This window comes from Chiloscyllium plagiosum, unplaced genomic scaffold (genome assembly GCF_037043375.1).
Source record: "Chiloscyllium plagiosum isolate Xiang-an unplaced genomic scaffold, Cpla_swu_hap1 HiC_scaffold_27, whole genome shotgun sequence".
Classification (NCBI taxonomy): Eukaryota; Metazoa; Chordata; class Chondrichthyes; order Orectolobiformes; family Hemiscylliidae; genus Chiloscyllium; species Chiloscyllium plagiosum.
In genome coordinates, this window is record NW_028270165.1 from 258,572 (window position 1) to 279,009 (window position 20,438).

General features: G+C 45.6%; 1 long non-coding RNA gene and 1 other non-coding gene across 2 annotated transcripts in view; both read left to right on the top strand.

Moving 5' to 3' along the window:
- The first annotated feature begins 730 nt into the window (after positions 1-730).
- On the top strand, positions 731-820 carry trnap-cgg (transfer RNA proline (anticodon CGG)). The gene is given in 2 exon segments: positions 731-766; positions 785-820. It is a non-coding gene; the product is annotated as a tRNA-Pro (tRNA).
- Positions 821-16,886: 16,066 nt separating this feature from the next.
- LOC148142779 (uncharacterized) overlaps positions 16,887-20,438 on the top strand; it is a 142,091-nt gene continuing 138,539 nt past the window's right edge. The window contains exon 1 of the long non-coding RNA XR_015751030.1: positions 16,887-16,915. This is a non-coding gene — a long non-coding RNA (uncharacterized LOC148142779). The remainder of the gene's footprint in view (positions 16,916-20,438) is intronic.

Below are 20,438 nucleotides of genomic sequence, written 5' to 3' on the forward strand. Positions count from 1 at the left end.
TGAAGACGCAGTTGGATGGGTGTTTGCATGGTAGGGGAATTAAGGGTAGTCGGGATTGTGCAGGTTGGTGGAGCTGTGATCTTAATGAATGACGGAGCAGGCTTGACCAAATGCTCTACTCCTGCTTCTGTTACTTTGAATCTGTAACACTGCATTTCCCGCGGCCGGAGTTTTCCCAAGGCACAAAGGAGGTTTTCTATAGTATAGTTAAACCCCTTGCTTTGCTTGAACTCAATCTGCATGGACTTGGAGGAGAATGGGATTTGCAAAGTGCCCTCCCCTCCACACGTGCCTCATCTGCAGGACAGCTATCCGGCCCGCCCTCCATTGTTGACGTCACAATGCGGATGCAGCCCTGTCAGTTTCAGAGTGAAACTCCCTCCCTCTGGGCAACATCTGGGAGCCAAGCAATGTCTCCCCCTTTCCATATACCATCCTCCAGCAGCTAGGGGGAAGGGGAGGTCGGGGTGGGTGAAACACTGTTCACTTGTAGCAACTGGAGTGAATCCTGGGAGGGAGCAGACACTCCAAAGGTGCTCAAATACTTTCTATCTCTCTTAAAGCTATTTTCCTTGTGTGTTCCCTCAGTTTGGCACGTATACAGTTGCACCCTAGAAAAGGATTGGTCCTTTCCTCATGTTCACAACTAAAAGGTTAGATTCTCAAGGAACTGAGCAGCAGTTAAGGGATTGGCACATTGCTCAAAAAATGTAGGCCGCCTGTGGCCTGTGGCTCGTTGGTCTAGGGGTATGATTCTCGCTTCGGGTTTTCTGATACGTGGGGTTGCGAGAGATCCCGGGTTCAAATCCCGGACGAGCCCTTGTTTCTTACACTGCCTTGTGCAAAAACGGCTAGTCAATACTCTCAAAAAGCAGCTTCATTAAACGAGATCCAACTGCCTGAATTAGGAATGAGGCAGAGCTCCCGTTACAATGAACGCGGCAAGGGCAGCACTTATTCAAAGCAAAAACGCGTTTTACTTCACACAGAGGGTGGAGGGCGTTTGGAACGCGTTGCCAGCAGAGGTGGTAGAGGCAGGCACGGTCGATACATTAAAGATGCGTCTGGAAAAATGCATGAGTGGGTGGGGAGTAGAGGGATACAGATGCTAAGGAATTGACCGACAGGTTTAGACAGTACATTTGGATCGCCTCAGGCTTGAAGGGCCTGTTCCTGGGCTGTAACCTTTCTTTGTTCTATATGGTGTATATCTGATATTGTTGGCTGTTGTAAAAGTTTCTGTTGTAATTATTATTCACCTTCTAATGTAGTAATGGAGTTACGTCCTTTTTTTGTCATAATTTTTTTATTTAATAGGTCAGCAGGAAGTTATTCAGCAATTTTACTGCCTTTCTTTTCTCAAGCAGCCTTAACATTTCATTTTCATATCCTTGATTCAGCTCCATTTCCAGCATCTTTGTAGGCAGTTTGTTCCATGTTATTGTCATTGAAATGAAGTTTTCCTCCATGCACAGCTAAGGCTATCTGGCAGCATGAGGGTTTTCAGGTTTCTGTGGCCTGGATAATATGTGATCAGCAGACATCTCGCAGTCTACAGGAAGCGCCACCTATGTTATGTTCATTAACTGTACTGACAGTGATCACTTATTTTGTGATTTTTCTTTGCAGGAAGACGTGCAGAAAGAAATCTTATAGCAAATTATACATCAACCTCTGACAGAGCCACTTGATTCATTGGGACTTGAATATCAGCACCCATTCCAATCAAGAAGGCATGTTTGCTTTTGCTTGTTTGTTTGAGAGATTTTGGACAGTCCTGTGGCAGGAAGGAGTGAGGGAGATTCAGTGCGCTGACTGTGAAAAGTGCTTCAAACCATTTACTCATCTTGGAGGAATCAAAGTCTCACCCCTCAAGGTGGGAAAGGCTATGTACCTGTTCTGATTGTAATTTCAATCCCAGAGCAACACAAGGAAAGTTCTCTCCAAAGGGGAAACATTGGAAATGTGGGGTCTTTGGGAAAGGATTCCCTTCCCCATCCCTGCTGGAAACCCACAGACGGATTCACACCGGGAGAGGCCATTCACCTGCTCAGTGTGTAGGAAAGGCTTCAGTCGGATCAGCCATCAGCAGACGCATGAGTGAGTCCACAAGGGAGAGAAGCCATTCACGTGCCCCATGTGCGGGAGGGGTTTCACTCAGTCAGCTGCACTGCTGACCCACCAGCGGGTCCACCCTGGAGAGAGGCCGTTCACCTGCTGTATGTGCCGGAAGGGATTCACCTGCTCCTCCCACCTGCGGAGGCACCAGTGAGTTCACGCGCCATCACAGCGGGGTTGAAGGAGCGATGGCCGAGTGCCAAGTGCTTATGCACGAAACGTCGATTCTCCTGCTCCTTGGATGCTGCCTGACCTGCTGTGCTTTTCCAACACCACACTCTCGACTCTGATCTCCAGCATCTGCATTTTTCACTTTCTCCTCGAGGGCAAGGTTGGACTTGTCTTTTATTCACTCATTCACTCCTTACAGCCTGTCCTTTGTTGTGGCCTAACTGCACAAACATCAATGCAAGTTTCAGAAAGATTTCTGCAGCTTTTTTTTGAAAAAAATAACATTTTTCCCGACTTTAACGAAGTTTCTGAATATATGGTTTTAGTTATTCTCAATTTTAAAAATCAGCTATTTCTCACATGCCGTGTTTCCCAGGTAAAGTCATCACCATCCATTCTCTCTCTCCCCTGAGAAAGACTTCATACAGCGATCAAAGAGGGCTGAGGCACGAGTAAGGACGATTGTTGGGGGCGTGTGTTGGGGGGTCGCTGGTGGTTGTGGAGAAGGGAGGGAAATGGACAGGGGAACAGGCTGGGGTTCAGATGGTTGGGGGAGAATAGAGGGTGCGGTGTGAGGAGAGAGAATGGGCAGGGGGCAGTGGATGGGGAGAAAATGGACAGGGGGGCAAAATGTGAAGAGAGTGACAGCACAAATGCCACCTTCTCCAGGACTCGTGTCAGTGTCCAACGAACTGGAACCCACTCCTCCCACACGTCTCAAAAGACGCGTGGTTCAGGCAGTGGAACCATATCATCCCTACAGGCCATTCACACCGACCTTCCCAACACCATCCCACTTAGACTCACTCGTTTACGCTACAGCCCTGCAGTTCCCCATGGCTATTTCCTGACGAAGGGTTTTGCCCGAAACGTCGAGTCTCCTGCTCCTCGGATGCTGCCTGACCTGCTGTGCTTTTCCAGCTCCACACTCTCGACCCTAATCTCCAGCATCTGCAGTCCTCACTTTCGCCCAGTAAGGGGTGAATGTTCTATTCCTAGTCTTTTGGATCTTTTAAAATCTTTCCCCCACACCCTAAACCTTTACTCTCTAGTTTTGGAATACCTCTACCCTGGGGAAAAGACAGAAACGTTGAGCAGCCAAACAAAATGCAAAAGAAATAAAATGTCGAGGCACAGGGGGAAAAAATCGGCAAAATAAAATAGCTTCGGCATTTTTCTCTCGTATTCGCCTTTGGACACTTAATATTTGTCATGATCGGGAGGTGCCCGTGTTGGACTAAGGTGTACGAAGTTAAAAATCACACAACACCAGGTTACAGTCCAATAGGCTTGTTTGGAAGCACTAGCTTTCGGAGCGCTGCTACTTCATCAGGTGGTTGTGGAATATAAGATCGTAAGATCATAAATTCTGTGTCTTACGATGTTATACTCTACAATCAGCTGATGAAGGAGCAGGGCTCCGAAAGCTAGTTCTTCCAAATAAGTCTGTTGGACTATCACCTGGTGCTTTGTGATTTTTAACTTTAAAATTTGAAACAAATTCCTGCACACTGAGCATGCTCCGCGGTGTCAGCAAGTACTGCGCATGATCGCCAGTGTCAGCAAAGCACTGCGCATACTCTTGGGAGAGCGCGAGCTCCTTTCCATGGAGCAGTGGAGAACCTTGGAGGACCGGAAGGAGTCTGGTCCTCCTGCCAATCAGAGCCGGCCATTGTGGAAATGCGGAGGTTGGACCGTGAGCTCTGAAGCTGCTGCTGCTTTTTTCTCTCTGCATAAGGTTAAACTGTAACTTCCTTCCTCTGTCTAACATTTGTGAGTACAACAGTGTTTTTCTCATCACGTTTTCATTCTGGGGTTCAAGAGTGAACCGAAGGAGGGGCCAGACTCTGGAAAAGTTGATCCAGGTCTGTGTGTCAACTTGCAAACACATGGCAAATGCAGTACTACAATGTGAAGTTATAGCCTTTGCAGTGTAAAAAAAATAGCAGAAAGGAGATGCATTGTTTAAATGGTGATATGTTGAGATGTGGCGAAAGTTTTTTTTTAGATTAGATTACATTACAGTGTGGAAACAGGCCCTTCGGCCCAACAAGTCCACACCGGCCCGCCGAAGCGCAACCCACCCATACCCCTACATTTACCCCTTACCTAACACTACGGGCAATTTAGCATGGCCAATTCACCTGACCCGCACATCTTTGGACTGTGGGAGGAAACCGGAGCACCCGGAGGAAACCCACGCAGACACGGGGAGAATGTGCAAACTCCACACAGTCAGTCGCCTGAGGCAGGAAAGTGAGATGCTGGAGATCAGAGTTGAATATTGTGGCGCTGGAAAACCACAGTCGGTCAGGCAGCAACTGAGGAGGAGGAGAGTCGACGTTTCGGGCACGATCCCTTCATCAGGAGTGATGTGTGGATAGACAAAGGGCCCTCAGTGTCCTTCTACACCAGTCACTGCCAGTTGTCAGAAAGTGCAGCAAGCAATGAGCAAAGCAAGTGGTATATCAGCAAGAGGAATTGAGTTCAGAAGTGGGGATGTCTTCCTGCAGTTAGGTCGATTATTGAATGTATTCAAGGCTGAGTTCATGTGACTTTGAAGAACAAAGAAGTTATGGGAGAATGCAAGAAAATGGTTTTAAGACCAGTACAGAACAGTTACAGAGTCATACAGCACAGAAACAGACCATTCAGTTGAACTACTCCATGCTGGCGGTGTTCTGAAACTAAACTGGTCCCACCTGCCAATGATTGACCTATATCCCTCCGAACCTTTCTTATTCATGGACTTATCCAAATGTCTTTTAAACATTGTAACTGTACCTGCATCCAGCAACTCCTCTGGACATTGATTGCTCAAACGAACTACTCTTTATCTTTAAAAAAAGGTGCCCCTCATGTCTTTTTAAAATATTTCTTTCTTCACCTTCAAAATTTGCTCCCTAATCTTGAACCACCCACACTAGGGAAAGAATACCTGCCGTTCACCTCATCCATACCCCTCATGATTTTATAATCCGCTCTAAGGTCACCTCTCAACCTCTGATGCTCCAGTGAAAAAAGTCCTAGCCTATCCATCTAGATGCAGGTATATTTATATCGAGTTATGAACTGTTCAATACTGGCGAAAGCTGGAAAGACAAATGACGTATTCCTGCTTCCAATTCTCTCAGTGTGTCCAGGACAGCAAGAGACCATACGACATAGGCGCAGAAATTAAGCCATTTAGTCCATCAGATCTGCTCCACCATTCAATCACGGCTTATACATTTCTCGACCCCATTTTGAAATATAGATTTTGGAAAGGCAGATCATGGCAGGATCTACACATTTGATGGGGAGTGTTGTTGAATAAACATACCATGGAGTGCTGGTTCATAGTGGAGTCGCAGGTAGACAGGGTAGCAAAGAGGGTGTTTGGTATATTTGCTTTAATAGGTCAGTGCATTTCAATACAGATATTGGGCGGTCATGTTGCGGCTGTACAGGACATTGATTAGGCCACTTTTGGAATACTGTATTCGGTTCTGGTTTCCCTGCTACAGGAAAAGTGTTACGAACCTTTGTAAGGATTTGGAAAAGATTTACAAGGCTATTGCCAGAGTTGGAGGGTTTGATCTATATGGAAAGGCTGAATAGGCTGGGCTGTTTTCTCTGGATCATTGGGGGCTGAGGGTTGACTTTATAGAAGTTCATAAGGAGCATGGATAGGGTGAATAGCGAAAAGTTTTCCCCAGAGTAGGGGAGACCAAAACTAGAGGTCATAGGTCTGAGGTGAGAGGGGAAATATTTAAAAGGAACTTTGCAGGCACCTTTCTCACGCAGAGGGTGTTGTGTGTATAGAATGAGCTGCCAGAGGAAGTGGTGGAGGCTGGTATAATTAAAGCATTTCAAAAGGCATCTGGTAATAGGGAGAATTGAGAGGGGTATGGGTTATGTGCTGACAAATGAGATTATGTTAATTTGGGATATCTGTTCAGCACGGACAATTTGGACTGAAGGAAAGCAGAAGTGTCATTGTGAAGACTGGACTTTCAGAGCAGCTTTCAAAGATGTTTTGTCCTGACTGGGAGCAGAAGCTACAATGAAATCTTTCATTTGTGAGACAGCAACTGAGTGAGTGAGGACATTCAGGATATTGGTGGAAAGTGGGAATTTGTTGCAATGTGGAGTTGAAGTGATTTAAGTAAAGTGTGCTGAGCAGGGAGCCTAGTGTAGGGTTATGTGAGTTTTTGTTTAAACTGCTCATTTCTTTCAGCCTCCAACATTGTATTTCCAATGCTGTCCATCAGTGGGAGTGGTGAATCAGCAACTGGTATCGTTAGAAGCCTTATGATTTTCAGTATTGCAGGTATAGCATTGTCTCATCAGCTTTGTAAAGATTACTGGCAGCAGCGGGAGGCGTGGGCTGGATTCACCAGAAATGGTTAAGCAGTTAGATAACACATGTACAAGAGGGCAGGGTGGAACTTGTCTTTCGATTTGCAGAAGGTGGGAGGTTCTGGTGCTGTGGTCCATGGCAAACACAACTGCGGTAAATCATAGAATCACTACAGCGTGGAAGCAGGCCATTCATTCCATCAAGTCCACACTGACCCATCCGACGAGCATGCCACCCAGACCCACCCTATCTAGTTGTTTCTATGGTGAGTGAGACTAGGTCACAAGATTAGGGGGAGTAGGTTTAAGTCAGAGGAGAAGGAACTGCTTTTCCCGGAGAGTGGTGAATCAATGGAATTCTCTGCCCAAGGAAGCAGTAGAAGCAGCCATATTCAAGACATAGTTCAATGGGATTTTGTATGGTAGGTGAATTTAGAATAGTCAGGATAATGCAGGTAAGAGGAGCTGAGACGATGGATAGATGAGCCATGATCTTAATGAATGGTGGAGTAGCTCGATGGACCAAATGGCCTACTCCTGCTTCTATTACTGGGAATGTATGAACATGCATTTTTTATGGCCAATCCGTATCAAGGCAGGTGAGCAATGTAGTGATGTGGAAATGAACATCAGAGAATGATAGAAAGGGACACGGAAAGTAAATGTCCCAGTCCAAAGATGTGTAGGTCAGGTCAAATGACCATGCTAAATTGTCCATAGTGTGAGGTTCATTAATCAGAAAGAAATGGGTCTGGGAGGGTTACTCTTCAGGGTGTCGGTGTGGACTTGTTGGGCCGAAGGGCCTGTTTCCACACTGTAGGGAATCGAATCTAATCAATCAAAACTGGATTCTACAGAACACAAGAATTGAAACTGAAGACTGTATGGCTGAATGTGTGCTGCAATGTCACAAAACTGAATGAATTGACTGCACACATTGAAGAGAATAATTATGATCTGAGACTCCTTACAGGGACATGGCTTCAGGATGACAAGGATTGGATCTGAATATTGAGGGGGTACGTGGCATTCAAGTTGAATAGGAAGCGAGGTAAAGGTCGAGGGTTGGCACTGCTAATCAAAGCACTAACAACATGGTACTCTGGTGTCGGCTCGGATTTCAGGTTCTGATTTCTCTGTCCTCTTCTCCCTGTTCCCAGAGAAAGATGTTGTCTGTTCTCAGCTCAGCTGGCTTTCTGCTGAAACTTTGAGCCCCTTTTACACCTTCCAGAGCAATAAAACATTCAGTCGATCAAGGCCCAATCCACAATATTCTCAGCCTGAGAACCATCCAGACTGAGAGGGTCATTGGAGCAGGGAATAAAACAAGAAAGATGAAACAAAATGAGACATAAATGCACATTTGGTGCTTAAAGTGTGTTCATTAGATCGTAAACCAGAATTGGGGGTCTCCCAGGATTCTTATCGTCCCCTACTAGAGGAATTCTCTTTCCCTAACAATATTTACATCAACAGAAATAAAGCATCTGTCATCAAATAAACATAGAGATATACAACACGGAAATAGACTTTTTTATCCAACACATCCATGCTGACAAGATGTCCTATTTAAATCTAATGTCCCATTTGCCAGCATTTGGCCCATATCCCTCCAAACCTTTCCTATTCACACACCCATCCAGATGCCTTTTAAATGTTGTAATTGTACCAGCCTCCACCACTTCCTCTAGCCTATTTACTCTATCCGTGCCCCTCATGATTTTATAAATGTCCATAAGATCACCCCTCAGCCTCTGACACTCCAGGGAAGCAGCCCCATCCTATTCAGGCTCTCCTTATACCACAAACCCTCCAACCCTGGCGACATCCTTGTCAATCTTTTCTGCACACTTTCAAGTTTCACAACATCGTTCCTATCCTACAGTAGGGAGACCAGAATCGAATGCAAGAATCGAAAAGTGGGTGAACCAATGTCTTGTACAGCTACAACATGACCTCCCAAATCCTGTACTCAATGCATTCAACGTGTCAAATGGCCTCTTTCTGCACTGGAGCGATTTAATGATTTGATTTTGTATCAGAGTCAATTTCAGTCACTATCTCTGGTTTATGATGTGTCAGGGTGGGATCGGTGGTACCAGAATTGCTTGCAATACTCCAAGCGTAGCCTAACCAATGTCTTCTACAGTCGCAACATGACCTCCAGACTCCTGCACTCAGTGCACTGACCAATAAAGGCAGGCATATCAAACACCTTCTTCACTATTCTGTCTATGTGCGACTCCCCTTTCAAGGAACTATGAACTTACCATCGAGTCATACAGCATGGTCATGGACCTTTGGTCCAACCAGTCCATGCCAACCATAATCCCAAACTAAATCAGTCTCTCCTGCCTGCTGTTGGCCTGTATCCCTCCAAATTTTTCCTGTTCATGTACTAAAACAAATGTCTTTTTATTGTACCCGCATCCACCGCTTCCTGAGGAGGTTCATTCCACACATCAACCACCCTCTGTGTAAAATTAGTATTTGAATGGCAAGCATGAGGTTGAAATGAAATGGTTCATTAAAATAAACAGCTTCTACCAAACCCCCTACAGCAGGTATGGTAGCAACTCCAACTCTGGAATCTCTCAAATCGATATTTCCATGGAGTGGAGGGAGGAGTAAAGTGTTGGATTCACAGAGGTGGGGTTTTTCTGAGAGTGTAAAGCTAAAATTATACCCTGTGCTTTGCTTGAACTCAAACTGCATTGACGTGGAGGAGAGCGAAAGGAGTTTGCAAAGTGTCCTCCCCTCCCAATGTGCCCTCTCTCCCCCATTGTGGACGTCTCAACGTGGAGGTAGCCCTGTCAATTTCAGAGTGAAACTCCCTCCCTCTGGGCAACATCTGGGAGCATAGCAACGTCTCCCCCTTTCTATTCCTCATCCTGGGAGGGGGAGAGAGAGAGGCGTGGGTGGGGGGTTGTGTTGGGTGGAGACTGTTCACATGTAGCAACTGGAGTGACTCCATGGAGGGAGCAGGCCCTCCAAAGGTGCTCAGATGCTCTCTGTCCTTCTCAAAGACATTTTCCTTGTGTATTCCCTCGGTTTGGCACGTATAGAGTTTGTACCCTGGAAAAGGTTTACTTCTTTCCTCATGTTCAAAATTATAAGGGTAGTTTCTTATGGAACTGAGCAGTATTTAAGGGATTGGCACATTGATTTCAAATGTAGACATCTGTTGCTTCATATGGTGTATATCTGATATTGTTGGCTGTTATAAAAACTTTGTGGCTATGATTTTTCACCTTCTTATGCAGAAATAGAGTTACGTTCTATATCTCTTGTCTCTTTTGTGTTTACTAGGACAGCAGGAAGTCATTCAGTAACTTCACTGGCTTTCTTTTCCCAAGCAGTCTTGACATTTCATTATCATATTCGTGATTCAGCTCCATTTCCAGTACCTTTGTCGACAGCTTGTTCCAGGTTATTGCAATCTAAATTAAGTTTTCCTCCAAACACACTGAAGGCTATCTTGTTGCATGAGGGTTTTCTGCGTCCTGCATAATAGATGGTCAGCACTCATCTGGCAATATACAGGAATTGCCACCGATGTTATCTTCATTTAACAGTACTGACAGTGATCACTCAATTTGTGATTTTTTTTTTGGAGGAAGACATGCAGAAAGAAATCTGAAAACAAATGATACGTCATCTTCTGACAGAGCCACTTGAATCAATGGGGCTTGAATATCAGCAGCCATTCAATTCAAGAAGAAATGTTTGCTTTTGTCTGTGTGAGAGTTTGAACACTCGTATGGCAGGAATAATACTGAGACACCCGAGTGAGGGAGATTCAGTCCGCTGTCTGTGAAAAATGCGTCAAACAATTTACTCAGCTTGGGGGATCAAAATCTCAAACCTCACAGTGGGGAGAGACTATGTATCCATTCTGTTTTGAATTTCAAACCCAGCGCGACACAAAGAATGCTCCCCTCATGGGGAAACCATGGAAATGTGGGGACTGTGGGAAAGGGTTCCCTTCCCCATTGGTGCTAGACACCCACAGATGCGTTCTCACTGGGGAGACGCTGTTCTCCTGCTCAGTATGTGGGAAGGGATTCAGTTGGCTGTGCAGCCTGCAGACACACCAGCGAGTTCACACCAGGGAGAGGCCGTTCATCTGCCACCATTGTGGGAGATGATTCATTCAGTTGTCCCACCTGCAGACACACCAGCAGGTTCACAGTAGGGAGAGGCCGTTCTCCTGCTCTCTGTGTGGGCAGCGATTCATCGATGCATCCCACGTCCTGAAACACCAGCGGGTTCACCTGGGGAAGAGGCCGTTCACCTGCTCTGAGTGCAGGAAAGGATTTGTCGATTCTTACACCCTGCTGACCCATCAGCAGGTCCACAGCAAAGAGGCGCCGTTCACCTGCCCTAAGTGCGAGAAGAGCTTCAGTCATGTGGGCAACTTGTGGAGGCACCTGCCGATCCACACCAGGGAGAGGCCGTTCACATGCTCTGTGTGCGGGAAGGCGTTCACTCAGACATCTACACTGTAATCTACCAAAGGGTCCATATCATGGAGAGGGCGTTCATCTGCTCTCAGTGTGGAAAGGGCTTCACCCGCTCCTCCCACCTGCGGAGCCACCAGCGAGTTCTGGAATTATTTGAGGATGTAACTCTGAAGATGGACAAGGGAGATCCAGTGGATGTAGTGTACCTGGACTTTCAGAAAGCCTTTGATAAAGTCCCACATAGGAGGTTAGTGAGCAAAATTAGGGCGCATAGTATTGGGGGCAAACTACTGACTTGGATTGAAAATTGGTTGGCTGACAGGAAACAAAGACTAGTGATAAATGTCTCCCTTACAGAATGGCAGGCGGTGACCAGTGGGCTACTGCAGGGATCAGTGCTGGGTCCGCAGCTTTTTACAATATATATTAATGATATGGAAGATGGTATTAATAGTCACATTAGCAAATTTGCTGATGATACAAAGCTGGGTGGCAGGGTGAAATATGAGGAGGATGTTAGGAGATTACAAGGTGACCTTGACAGGTGAGGTGAGTGGACAGATGCATGGCAGATGCAGTTTAATGTATGGTTATCCACTTTGGTGGCAAGAACAGGAAGGCAGATTACTACCTAAATGGAGTCATGTTAGGTAAAGGGGCAGTACAAAGAAATCTGGGTGTTCTTGTACACCAGTCAATGAAGGCAAGCATGCAGGTACAGCAGGTAGTGAAGAAAGCTAATAGCATGCTGGCCTTCATTACAAGAGGGATTGAGTATAGAAGCAAAAAGTTTCTTCTGCAGCTGTACAGGGCCCTGGTGAGACGGCACCGGGAATATTGTGTGCAGTTCTGGTCTCCAAATTTGAGGAAAGACATTCTGCCTATTGAGGGAGTGCAGCGTAGGTTCACGAGGTCAATTCCTGGAATGGCAGGACTATCTTATGTTGAAATATTGGAGCGACTGGGCTTGTATATCCTTGAGTTTAGAAGACTGAGAGGGGATCTGATTGAGACGTATAAGATTATTAAAGGATTGGACACTCTGGAGGCAGGAAAAATGTTTCCGCTGATGGGTGAGTCCCGAACCAGAGGACGCAGCTTAAAAATAAGGGGTAAGCCATTTAGGACAGAGATGAGGAGAAACGTCTTCACCCAGAGAGTGGTGGCTGTGTGGAATGCTGTGTCCCAGAAGGCAGTGGAGGCCCAGTCTCTGGATTCGTTTAAGAAAGAGTTGGATAGAGCTCTCAAGGATAGTGGAATCAAGGGTTATGGAGGTAAGGCAGGAACAGGATACTGATTGAGGACGATCAGCCATGATCATAACGAATGGTGGTGCAGGCTCGAAGGGCAGAGTGGCCTACTCCTGCACCTATTGTCTATTGAGTTCATGTGCCATTGCAGGGGGATTGAAGGAGCGACGGCTGAGTGACATTGTCGACTGGACTATCAACCCAGTTCCGGTGATTCCCGGGGTTTGAATCCCGCCAAGGCAGATGGTGAGATTGGAATTCGGTCAGAAATTTGGAGTTCTGGATCTAATAATGAATCCATTTTTGGGGGGAGAAACTGCCATCTAATTCACTTAAGTCCCTTTTAGGAAAGGAAACTGCCATTGTGGGAAAGGATTCACTCAGTCATCTCAACTGCATCCTTTACCCGGTCTGACCTACACCTGACTCCAGACCCACAGCAGCATGGTTGACTCTTGACTGCCCCCACCCCCACCCCATGGCAAATGAGTGGGAGTAACTTAAATGAATACAGTGTGCGGGTTTAAATTGCTGAGTGAGGCAATACTTCCTTTAGCTTAAGGCTGTACCAAGGATCCAATTATAAAGGGACAACTCGGCGCTGACCAACAGTAAAGGAAGTGGAGTTGGGAGGAGTGTGTGAGCTTTGAGATGTTTAAAAAAAAGCTTCTTTTCATATACTTTTTTTTTGCTGGGGAGATCTGAAGCTGTAACAAAGTTGGGTGGCAATAAAGGTTACTTGAACTTAACCCTGGTCTCAGACTGTCAATGAAAGCTATGAGATCCAATAGGTTTTTGTTTTAAAGCTGATCACTCTTTTCAACCTCTTGCATTAAGTTTCCAATGTCATGTATCAGAAGGAGCAGTGAATGAGTAGCTAATATCGTTAGAAATTGTAAATTTTTCATCTCTGCAGGTATTGCATCATTTCATCGACATTGTAACGTTTACTGGCAGCACCGGGAAGTGTGGGATGTATTCATGAGAAACAAAGTTAAAAATCATACAACACCAGGTTATAGTCCAACATGTTTATTTGGAAGCACTAACTTTCGGAACACTGCTCCTTCATCAGGTGTTTGTGGCGCAGGATCATAGGAGAATGTATAGCAAAAGATCGCAGTTTCATGCAACAGAAATGATATAGAACAAACTTAGATTGTTGTGAAGTCTTTCATCTTTTAGAATAGGTTGCAGGTTTTGTTTCATTAATATGTAAATCCCAGAACTTGTTTGAAGACACATTCTCGAGACAACTTAAGGTCTCTATCCCAATCTTGAGTGAGACTGGTTCTATTTTCAAAGTAGGAATTTATAAAATCTCACATGGATTGACTGCCTGTAGATTGTATTTTGCTCAAAAAGCGCACAATCTATCTGCAAATATAATTCTGCAAATTCAAAATCACACAAAAGCCTTATATGTAAGTGTGCATGCATGAGAGGATGTGTGTGTGTGCTTGATAAAGTGTGTGAGTGATAGAGTATCAGCCTGAGAGAGGGTGTATATGTGTGTGTGTGTCTGAGAGAGTGATCTGTGTGAATGTGAGCGTGTGTGAGAGTGTATGCTTTGTGTGGGTGTGAGAGAGCGTGACAGTGAAGTGGGGTTACCTGTCATGTGACATGAACCCAAGGTCCTGGTTGAGGCCATCCTCATGTGTTCTGAACTTGGCTACCAGCCTCGGCTGGGCCACTAAAACTGAATAAGCAGTTACTTTGCACACATTGGAGAGGGCAGGGTGGGATTTGTCTTTCGATTTGCAGAAGGTGGGAGGTTCTGGGTGCTGGAAACTAGGGAAAACATGCTGGAGGACCTTCGGCTCAAAGAGATGCAGCTGGAAGCCAGGCTGCAGACACGATGGGCGAATCATCAAACCCCCACACTGTGGAAACAGGCCCTTTGGCCCAACAATCCACACTGACCCCCGTTAGAGCATCCCACCTAATAACCTCCACAGCTAATCCCTGAATTTAGAATGCCCAATCCACTCTAAGCTGCACATTTTGGGACCTTGGGAGGAAACCAGAGCACCCAGAGATGGGAGGGGGGAGGGTAGAAAAGTGCAAACTATACACAATCACCATGAGGGTGGGATCGAACTCAAGTCCCTGGCACTGTGAGGCAGCGGTGCTAACCACTGAGCTACTGCCGCGCCGCCCACAGTCTTGGATTGAAGGAATCGATTGACTTCATTCCAGGATTGAAGGAATCGATTGGCTTCATGCCAGTCCTGGTGACACTCCAGCCCGTTTGGGGAATTGAATTTGCTTCCACAGAGTTTCCACGGTGCAGGGGTCATTGCGTCTCAGCAGCTTCAACGATCCAAAGAAGGGCTCGTCTACAGCGAGAACACTAGTCCACATTTCGCTACAGAGTTAAAGTTCTCTGCACAGTCAGAACCCTGGAACACTCCCACGCAGGCTGTGTGGAATCACGGGGCTTCTCAAGTCACGTTGATGTTTGAAGTAACTTCCCCTCCTCGATTCAAACGCTGCTGATATTCAGGCCCTGAGTAAATTTCTTGTGCACGCCTGAACAGCAAATCCTCCTCTGCTAATACCTTGAGAAAACAGATCATTGCTGTCAGTGCAGGGCAGGAAATAGGATAAGAGAATTCTAGTTTGTACCGAGCAGCCTTCCCTATCTCCTACCCGAAATCTCTGTCTCCCATTGCCTCCGCCTTTCAATGGATTCCAACTCGAATTCATCCTTCCATCCTCCTGTTTTTGCCCAGCTCTCCTCACCGGAAAGCGCCGACTCTCGGTTCAGTTTCTTAGTCACTTCTTGCCATTCCCAGTATATTGCCCACATCTTCATTTAGTTTTTAAAACAGAAAGGCAGTGGTTTGCTGATGCCAGGATCTGAGGTGGAATTGCGCTCACGCTCCAGATTCTCTCTCGCATCATTCACAAAAATCTGCACTGCACATGTGCAAAGAAGGGGATGATGGGAGTGGGTGGGACGCATTCACCAACTCCCCATTCAATCAAGATCCAATCATGCCCACAGCGCCCCCTGTCTATTCTCTCTCGCTATCTCGCTTCCCCCCTCTCACACACATGCCATCCTCTCCGTCCATTCTATCTCCATACCCTCTTCCCCCTGTCTAGTCCAGTCTCTCGTCCACCCTCTGCCTTCCTCCATCCAGTCCCTCTCCCCACACTCATTCTCTCTCTCCTCCCACTCTCTGCTCCCCTCCATTCTCTCTCTTTCCCCACCCTCTGCTCTCCATCCATTCCCTCTCTCTTCCCTCACCCTCTCCTAATATTCATTGTTGCTCTCTTTCTCCCCACCCTCTGCCCCCTTGCATTCTTTCCCCACGCACTGACCCACATCCATTCTCTCTCCCCACACTCTGCACACCCATTCTCTCTCTCTCTGTCAAACGCTCTGCCCCCACCCTGTGCACCCCCAGTGTTTCTCTAACTCCAATGTTCTGTCCCCGGGTCGATATCTCTCTCTCTCTACGCCCAGCCTCTGTTTCCCGTCCAATTTCTCTACCTGCACCCCCATTCTCATCCTTTCTTGTGCGTCGAGCCCTCTTTGATCACTGTATCAGCCCTTCTAAGGATAGAGAGAGCGTGGATGGTGATGACTCTACCTGCGAGATGGGAGGGTGAGGTGTGAGAAATGGCTGATCTTTAACATTGAGAATCGCTAAAATGATACTTTCAAAACCATAAGTAAAGTTTGAAAGCAAATTCAATTTTTTTTTAAAAGCTGCATTTTTCTGAAACTTGCATTGAAATCTGTGCAATTAGGCCACAGTTGAGGACAAGCTGTAAGGATGGAATGGTCAATTCCTCGTCTTGCGAAGTTGGTTCAGATTAATTAGAAATAGAGTCATAGAGTTGCAGAGCAGGGAAACAAACCTTTCGGTGCATGCCAACCACATATTCTAAATTAATCTGGTAATCCATTTGCCACCATTTGGCCCATATCTCTCTCAACCCTTCCTGTTCATATACCCATCCAGATGCCTTTTAAATGTTGTAATTGTTCCAGTCTCGACCATTGTCTCTGGCAGCTCATTCCATACATATACCACGCTCTGCATGAAAAAGTTACGAGTTCGGTCCCATTTAAACCCCCTCTCACCCTAAAACTATGCCCCTCCAGTTTTGGCTTTCCTCTACCCTGGGGAAAAGACATTCAAAAATTGAGCAGCCACACAAAATGCAAAAGGAATAAACTGTTGAGCCTCAGGGAAACAAACAAGTCTGACTCTAGCTTTTTTTTCTCTCCGATTGGCAGTTGGACCAGCATCTCCACTGGGCATACTGCGCATGCTTCTCGATGTCAGGAAGCATTGCACATGTACGCTGGTGTCAGCAAAATACTACGCATGCTCTTTGCTGTCAGCGGAAACTGCATGCAACATTCTTGATCGACCAATGGGAAGCCCTGAAGGACGGGAAGGAGTGTGGTCCTCCTGCCATTGAGAGCCTCCCCTCTAATGTCGGAATGCGGAAGTTAGACCATGCGCTTGTGAAGGTGTTGCTGCTCCTCTCTCTATGAATGAAGATTGAACTTCATCCCAGACTGCAACTTCTTTCCTCTGTCCAACATCTGTGAGTACAACACACTCTTCTCACCCCCTTTTCCATTTTATTTTTTCACTCTGGTGTTCAGTTCTTGACTTGCAGCAAAGTTGGTTCAGGTATGTGTCTCAATTGGCAAACACATGGTAAATGTAGTAACGCAGTGTGAAGTGATAGCCTTTCCTATGAAATAAAAACAGGAAGGAGGTACATTGTTTAAATGGTGATATATTGGGATGTGGAGAAAGTGAGGACTGCAGATAACGGAAATCAGAGTCGAAAAATGTGGCGCTGGAAAAGCACAGCTGGTCAGACAGCATCCGAGGTGCAGAACAGTTAACATTTTGGGCAAAAGCCCTTCACCAGGAATGATGTGTGGATGTACAAACGTGCCTCAGCTACCTTCTGCTCAGGCTTTCTACTCCAGTCAATGCCAGTTGTCACATAGGTGCAGCAAGCAATCAGCAAGGCAAGTGGTATATTAGCAAGAGGAATTCAGTTCAAAGTGGGGATGCCTTCCTGTAGTTAGGGAGATATTGAATATATTCAAAGCTGAGTTCATCTGACTTTTGAATGTCAAAAATAGTTATGGGGGAAGGCAAGAAATTTTTAAAAATATATACTTTTATTAGAAACTTTTTCAAATCTCTCACAACACCTCCATATACAAAAAAGAACAATACCAAAATACAGAAACATAGCAGTACAACAATGTCATATTATGATACTATTAATAAAGAGCTACCTATTATTCTACTGGAACAAACTTAGCTTAAACTAAACTACAATCAAATTGAATAAAAATAAAATTAAACATAATTTAAGTTAATTTGAATCCTATCACATTACTTTATTCTATTTCACTCACCACACCTCCATTAAGGCTCCCATCCATGGGAGCACCAGTTATTGCACCCGTATTCTTTTCACCCAGCCTTGCCCTCCCATGGCCCCATGAGCGCCCAGACTGATTCCCACAGCTATACCACGGCTCTAATTAATACTGCTGATCAGTCTGCATCAATATAATTTAGAAAGGGCTGCCATGTCTTGTAAAACTACTGTTTTGTGGTGCACCATATTTGTGAGGTCATCTTGGGGGGGATGCTCCATCACCAGCATGTGCCACCCCATAAGCCTTGGGGGGTTTTCCAACGTCCAATTAATTAAAATGTTCTTCCTTGCACAGTGCATAAGAATGTTACAGTCTGTTCCTGTGTTCTCCGAGAGAAGGCAAATTTGGCAACCCCAGAAGAAGAAATACCGGATTCACTTTAACTTTAATCCCCCAGGATGCCCTTCAGCTCCCTTGCTATAGCACTCCAGTATCTCTGGATCTTACAACATGACCAATAGCAGTGTGTGAGTGCCTATACTAATTTTACATTTGGGACACCCTGGTGATGTGCCTATCTTGAACTTAGCTAGCCTCTCTGGCACCACATAAGCCCTATGTAAAATCTTCAATTGCATGCCCTGTGCTTTGTTACATATTGAAATTTTCCTTACATTTTCCCATATATCTTGCCATACTTCTAATGAAATATCCTATCCTAGCTCCCGATTCCACATCCTAGAGTGTCCCTCCACATCCCCTAAGGTACGTCCCTTCTGTAAATGATACAACGTACTAACTGAAAGAGCACCTGAACACCAGAGTACTCTTTATTCCACATTTGACCTGTAATGCTGAGCCAGGAGCGTGGTATTCCTCTGTATATAATCCGTTGGCTGAAAGTACCGGAAAAGGTCCCTATTAGACAATGCATATTTCTGACTTAGCTGGCTAAATGACATCAAGACCTAACCCTGGAATAAATCTCCCAGACAGAAGATTCCTTTATTCTCCCATGACTTAAAGCCAGAGTCCATTGCCCCAGGTTTAAATCCTTGGGCTGCCACCAGTGGGGTAATCAGTGAGGTCTTCAGCCAATTGCCCTTGTCTTGCCTCATTATCCTCCAGGCTTTCACTGTATTTAAAATGATTGTACTCTTACACTGCTCAGTCTCGGATTTCATCTTGATCAATGAATAATAGATTAACTAGGGGACATCTCGACTGCAATGCTTCAACGTCAAGCAAAATCTACCCAAGTCCCCTCGTGCCCAGTCACACACATATGCTAAGAAAGCGCTTATTTGATATCTCTTCAAGCCCAAAAGGTCCACTCCTCCTCACCCTGTGAGAGCTGCAATTTGGTAAACATAATTAGGGGGCGGCTGCGACACCAAATAAAAGAACCTAGCCAACCATTGAGCCTCAGTAATATTCATCTGGGTAGCAACAACAGGAGCATTCTCATGGGGTACAACAGGCGAGGAAGAACATTCATTTTAATCAGAGCTATTCGGCCTAACCATGATAACGGTAATCCGTCCCACCGCTGCAAATCCTGCTTTATCCTCTCGAGTAATTGTACATAGTTAACTTTATACAGCTGGTGGAAGGCAGGGGTAATAAAAATTCCCAAATACAAAAACCCTTTTGACGACCATCTAAACAGGAACTGCATTCCATCCTTCAGATCAGGCACCTCCACTAATTCTTCCCCTCCCCCATCCGCATAGCTTCTGATTTTGTAAATTTGATCTTGCAGCCCGAAAAACTGCCAAATAAATTAATTGTTTGAATCAATCGAGGAACGGACTCCTCCAGATTGGCCAAGAACAAAAGGACATCATCAGCATATAGGGTAATCTTATGTTCCCCCATTCCCACTCCTGGCGCCACTATTTCAGGGTCCCTCCTGATAGCCTCAGCTCATGGCTCAATTGCCAAGGTAAATAGCAGCGGTGAAAGAGGACAGCCTTGGCGACTACCTCTCCCAGGTTTTAATTTATCTGACTTATTGCCGTTTGTGATGACTACTGCCTTCGGATAATTATACAACACCACCACCCATCTAGCAAAGGTTGTCCCCAGACCAAAGCACTTGAGGACCCCAAACAGGTATAGCCATTCTATCTGGTCAAATGCCTTTTCTGCATCTAGGGAGGCCGCTGAACCCAGGATCAACCTTTGCTGGCATACCTGCACCATGTTCAGTACCCTCCTGATATTGTTGGAGGAGCTACGGCCCTTTACAAAACCCATCTGATCTTCTTTCACAATACAGAACAACACCTTTTCCAACCTCAGGGCCAGCGTCTTGGTTAGAATTTTAAATTCTACATTCAACAATGAAATGGGTCTGTATGAAGCACATTCTTCGGGCTCTTTCTCCTTCTTTAAAATGAGGGAGATATTAGCCTCACTAACAGAGGGCGGAAGATAATCCTGTGCATATGAATAGCTATACATCCTCAGAGGTGGCTCCACCAACACATTTATTAATTCCTTATAGAATTCACTTGGGAATCCATCTGACCCCAGTGTTTGCCTCACCAACACATTTATTAATTCCTTATAGAATTTACTTGGGAATCCATCTGACCCCAGTGCTTTGCCACCTTGGAGATGCTTTATTGCTTCCTGCACCTCCTGTATCGTCATAGGCCCATTCAACAGGAAACCTGTTCCGCATTTATACTAGGGAGGTGCAGGATCTCAAAG